Consider the following 5,952-nt stretch of genomic DNA (forward strand, 5'->3'; position numbering starts at 1 on the left):
GGGGCCACGCGCGGGGGGCGCCTCAGGAATCAGTCCAGGAATCCGCCGGGGATCAGTCCACCATGTCTGCGTCGGAGCAGGCGATCGAACCCTCCTCCTCCTCCCCGCGGCCGCCGCCGCTGCCTCCGCCTCTTCCTCCTCCTCCTCCCCGTCCCCCTGTGGCCGCCGAGGGTCGCGGCGCCCAGGCTGCCAGAGCCGCCGCCGTCTGGGCTGGGATCCGGGAAGCTCGGCTGAGCGGCGGCCTCGGCGGCGACGGGCCTCTTCATTTGCATGCGATTAGCATGCGCCCCGCCCGGGCCCGCCCCCGCCGCTCCGCCCCTCGCTCGGCTCATCTGCATGCACATTCCTCGCCGCCACATTCCAGGGCTTAACCCTGCCGCTCCCGAGGCCCGCCGCCAGAGCGGGGACGCGGAGCCGAGCCGCGGCGGGGAAGGGGAGCCGGGGGACTGGGTGGCAGGGACAGGGCCGCGGAATGCACCGCCTGCCCCCTCCCGTTGACCCCAAATATCTCCCTGCGGCCAAACGTCTCGGGTTTTTAGAGTTTCGGAACGGGAAGGAGAGCTAAAGAGAAGTCTCCGCACCCTTCTCAACCTTTTTCTGACTTCTAGGGAAAGCACAGGACCTTCCAGAGGAAAGGGGTGGGAGGAAGCGCTCTGCGGAAGGAAAAGGCCCAGCAAACACCGAGGGCACAAAGGCTACCCCACGCCGCGCCCTGAGCCGCTTAAGACCCGAAGGCGGTTGCGGGCGGTGGGAAAATGTGAAAAGCACCGAAAGCAGTCGGTGGCGCGTCCCGGAGGCGTCGCCCCCGGGGCCTCTGCAGGGCGCCTGGCCCTCTGTGACCTCAGCCCGGGGGCCGCGGGCCTCGCGGCGGAAAGCGAAGGCGGGTCCCTCGGTCCAAGAGCTCTGCGACACGCCTGCCCCAGTGGCTCGCGGGGGAAACTCCAGCCCGACCCTGAGAAGCGCCTGGGCCCCACCCCCCTCTCCACGGCCGTCGTCGCCACCGGGGCCTCCACGCAGGGCCGGGTCGCTCCACTCGCGGGGGGCCGGACATGCCACCGGAGTCCCCTCTAACGCTGGCTTCCGCTGCAGGAGTTTAGGCTCCTTGGACGTAGTCGTGTCCGGTATCCAGCCCTTTCCATCCAGCCCCCGCCCCGGGAAGTCCTCCACCCAGAGCCCAGCCATGGCCAAGAAGGTGTGGGCGACATGCTAGAGGAAGCCCACAGCGGCGGGAAGCCAGGGTCTTCTAGGCCCTCGATCGGCAGTGATGGAATGTGGGTCTTTCCTCATTCCACAAGTTTTTATTTATTCAGCAGCTACTAAGTACTGGTCGGCACTGAGGAGGGTCTGTATGGAGGTCATGCTCTGGAGCGGACAATGCCAGGAGCAGCAGGACTGGCAGGGCCTGGACACAGAGCATTCACTGCTCCCAGCCCCTGGGTCTGGGAGAGAGCCTTGCAGTACCCAAACTCCTCTCGAGCCACGTCTACACCACCGTCTCCTACTCCTATTCTTCCAGGTTACTAAGCAGCTTCTTTTAAAAGTAAAACACCCAAGGAGGACCGGGCAGCTCAGTCATTCACCTGGTGTGAATTCGCTTAATCCTGCAGCTTAATACATAATGACTTCCCAGCTTGTGCAGGTCACAGAGTTGGGCAGGGCCTTTCAGAGGGCTTGGAACAAGGGCCTTCTGGCTCACAGGCCCATCAAGGAGTCAAGTGAATTGAGATTCCACTACGAGGCGTGGAGTGGAACTGGCACTGAATCCTCAGGCGGTGGAGGCATCTGCAGTCAACCTTGAAGATGGAGGATGGTGGTCCTGGAGTATAAGGACCCAGGGCCGGGCTTGGAGCTGCTGGTCCGCGGGAACTGAACCTGCCTTCTCTGGCAAGGATCTTAGAAAGGCTGTATTTGCCCTCGAAGCTGTTTCGGGGAGCAAAAACTTTAAACCACCAGAAAGAAACTGGAGAGCTGGGAGCTCCAGGAAAGGAGCAACCAGCGGGAGCAAAAGGTGGGGGATGAAATCTCTCACTTTACTTTTTGGGACCCGCCTCTTTTACACCCAGGAAGCTAGGCTTCACCCTTAAGAAAGAGATGCCCCCACCTCCTGGACAGTGTTCTGCTCACTCCATTCATCAGGAAGTGATCACACAAGGCAAGCTTCCATTGGTTTCAATGAGATACCACATCCTGGTAGATAATCTTAAGGTTGGACTTCTGAAGGCTGTGAAAAAGATGGGAACTGTCTAAAATTAATCTCTCACATACTGAATGAATGTGCTTTATTTTAGACTCTTCTAAATTGGCCCACCTGCATTGTCAAAATTTGCTTTATAATATACTAATAACACCATTCAGCAACCCAAACAAAGCTTTCTTGTTTATTCCTTGCTTCCAGGCTCTCCCACCCCCAAAAGTTAAAAAAAAATATGTGTTAAACTAAAATGTCTACATCCTACCATTAAAAAAAAAAAATAACACACTTTGTTGTTGCCACAATTTAATTTATTTCACTGGATGAATTACAGCACAATACTTCTTGGTGTAATTTCAAAATTGATCGGCTTTCAGGTAAGTATTTTTATCCAACTTCTAAAACCAATGAAGAATCCAAAATAGCACATAGTGGTAAATGGCATTTATTGTTCTCTATATATTGAGACTTCAAAAAGGGACGCTAAATAGACAAACAAAACTCTAAAGCAATTAAGAGACAAGCTCACTTCTCTCCCTCTGTTTGGCACAGGAAACATTTGGTCACACAAAAGCAGTTAAGATGACAGAAAGGAAAGTCGCTACTCTGCAGACTTCTTTGTCTTGATCAAGTTTGAACTCTGTTGTTCTGAGTTCACACAATTTACAATCATCCCTTTGGAGAATTTCTAATGGTTAAGATAATAAAATTTCATTTCATTTCTATTCATATTTGTAAAAATAAAATAAGGGTAAAGATTATCCCTATTTGATAGTTGGGTACATTTAGATGTGATTTGGGTTTCAGCTGATCATTGGCAAAGAAAGATGATGCAATCTGCTCTCCTGGATGCCAGATTAACCCAGTCTATGGAACTATACACCAGCCATTGCAAGTCTGTTTTCTGGCCTTCAATTCCCTTTTCTCCTGGCTTTTCATTCTCTCCACTATTAATACTCTGTGAGAATGAACTGCCATTAAACAAAGCTCCCCCTTTGTCAATGTCCAAATCCTGGGTGGCAGGAAAATTAGTGATATCAAACGTGAGAGTAGACAGTGAAAATTATTTCAAAAGCTACTTTAGTTGCATCTCTCCAAATTTAAGGTATACGTATGTACTTTAAATCCAGCAATCCCAGTGCAATGATTTTACCTAAGGCTGTCAAAGTTCCTCTTGATACACAAGGATGTTCACTGCAGCAAGTTTGATAATAACAAAACTGGAGAAACCCCCAATGTCCACCAGTAAGGGACTTATTAAATGAATATGCTGCATCCATACTCAGCGTTAAATACACATGTATGTGTTGATAAGGAAAGATATCCAGGATATAAGTGAAATAAAGCAAAGTGCAAAAGGACACTTGTTCACTTCACTGGCGGTAGGGCTAATCCTAAAATGTAAGGAACAACCCAGACTTCTACATAATTCCTAGTGTCAAAGAAAGAATTCAGAGAGTAAAATAAGGGAGTTATTACAGAGAATAAGGGCTGTCAGAGAGGCCCCATCAAAGAAGTATACAAGAGGAAAATAATAATAAAAGAAAAAGGATGCAGTGGAGATGAGCACAAAGATGATACCAAAACAGACAGGTGTGGTAGGGTGTGCTTATAGAACGAATTGGACGTGCAAAGCTCAAAGATGAATCTGGCATGAAGAGCCTAAGGCTAGCTGGAGCCATTGGTACAGAATACTGGCGTATGATAGTGTACATATGAGAAAGAGAAAGATCTGGATTAGAAACAAGGCAAAGTGGGGGAGCAGGGGGCTAAAATGAAAAGGAATGATCTGGTAAGGATTTGCTACTGATTAGATTAAGAAGGGAGAGGTGAATAGACCAGAAGAAGGAATCTGGCAAGATTTCAAGATTTTAGGCAGTCAAGAGAGACTCGAATAGATGAAATAAATGAGGAAGTCCCAAGGGGGATCTGATATGGGGTTTGCTTTTGGAAATAGAGATACCCAGCAGAAAGTTAAAGGGCAGGTCTCAAGCTCAAACAAAAGGTCAGGACTGCAAATATGTGATTAGATGTCATGCATCCAAAAGTCTGTAGAGGGCTGAGGATTCAGGACTGAATCTGGGAAAGGAAACGTTGGTGCAAGTCAAATAGAATTAAGTAACCCATCTATAATTCTATTTTTGGCCTTTGCCTCTTCGGTAATTTGATATGAGTTAGTTTATTTCTTTGTAAGATGTGGGCTCCATTTTCAATGATGTGTGTAAGAATTAGTTACTAGTGTGTAAACTATCTCTGAATGAATTATTGTTACATCCTTTATAATTAGGCTAGTGAATCAACTCATGCATAGGACAAGAAGAACTGGTTTTCAATATTTTAATATCCCTGTTTCCTCAAGGAAATTGAGGATTATATAAACTGGAACTTCTTTATAAAGGGAACGTTTCTTTTTTTCTGAGTCAAACTAGTGACATTTTTTGTTTTTGTGCTCTTCTGCAAACAAACTAGTTAAAATAAATAACATCTCTAATTATTGTAAATAGGTAACCTTAATCCATAATTTTTAACTTTTATTGTCTAGACAGTCCTTAAGAAGACAGGCATGTGATCTTTAAGAATTTCCAGTTCTGGGCCAAACCAGAAACCTCAATTACCATAACCACTTCCCCTCCAGTAAATTATTACACCAACACCTTAGGCAACAACAGTCATTCCAATTCCATAATAAACAATATTAAACAGATTGGTTTTACCTTAAGTCACTGCAGATAGGAGACCCACACTGAGCAAATTCTGTGGTTCCTCAAAAGGTATTGAACATTTAAAGTCTGTCTTAGAAGTGAAAAAGAGCAAAAGCTCAAATTCCATGTCTACACGTGTGAGGTTCTCAGAAGGCGCCTCTTGTATACTCTGTGGGATAGACTCTTAGAGGACGTATTCATTTACATTCTTTCTTATATAATGAAATAATATGAGGTTATATTTTCATTTTACCATTTTTAATTTACATTTTTACCCATTCCAATCTTACAGTCTATGAAAAACAGCTTCTTTAAAAGACGAATTGTCATCCCTCATCCCTCTTTTAAAACAATTTTACATCTCTTTTCTAATCCCTCTGGATTTTCCATTAAAATTTTTATTTCTACTTATTTTTCATCTGTCTCTCTTCCCTACTTCATCTTCTCTCTTCCCCTCAGTTCTTGATTCCCTGATGTTGACTCACTGTGAAATTGGCTTCACGAACTTTAGTTAAATTATAATCTCCTAAATTTATCTGATTTAAGGATATTCAAATGGAATAGGGGAAATAAGTCTAAGTAACAAAACATATTCAGAGAAATATATTATGCCAATAAACATATGAAAGGTATGCAATATCATTAATAACAAATGAAGTGAAAACTAAAATCACAGCAAGATACTCATGCAGCCACTATTCTGGCAAAAATTTTAAGTTTAAGAATAGCAAGTGTTATTAGGGAAATGCAAATCAAAACCACAATGAGATAGCATCTCACACCTATGAGAATAGCTATAATCAACAGGACAAGTAATAAGAAATGTTGGAGAGGATGTGGAGAAAAAAGAACCCTCATATACTGCTGGTGGGACTGCAAATTGGTACAGCCACTGTGGAAAACAGTATGGAAGTTCCTTAAAAAAACTAAGAATTGATCTACCATATGATCTAGCAATCCCTCTACTGGGTATTTACCCCAAAGACTTGAAAACTCATATCCGAAAGATACTTGCACATCGATGTTCATAGCAGCACTATTCACAGTGGCCAGGACATG

Source organism: Pteropus vampyrus, unplaced genomic scaffold, assembly GCF_000151845.1.
Source record: "Pteropus vampyrus isolate Shadow unplaced genomic scaffold, Pvam_2.0 Scaffold92, whole genome shotgun sequence".
NCBI classification, from domain to species: Eukaryota; Metazoa; Chordata; class Mammalia; order Chiroptera; family Pteropodidae; genus Pteropus; species Pteropus vampyrus.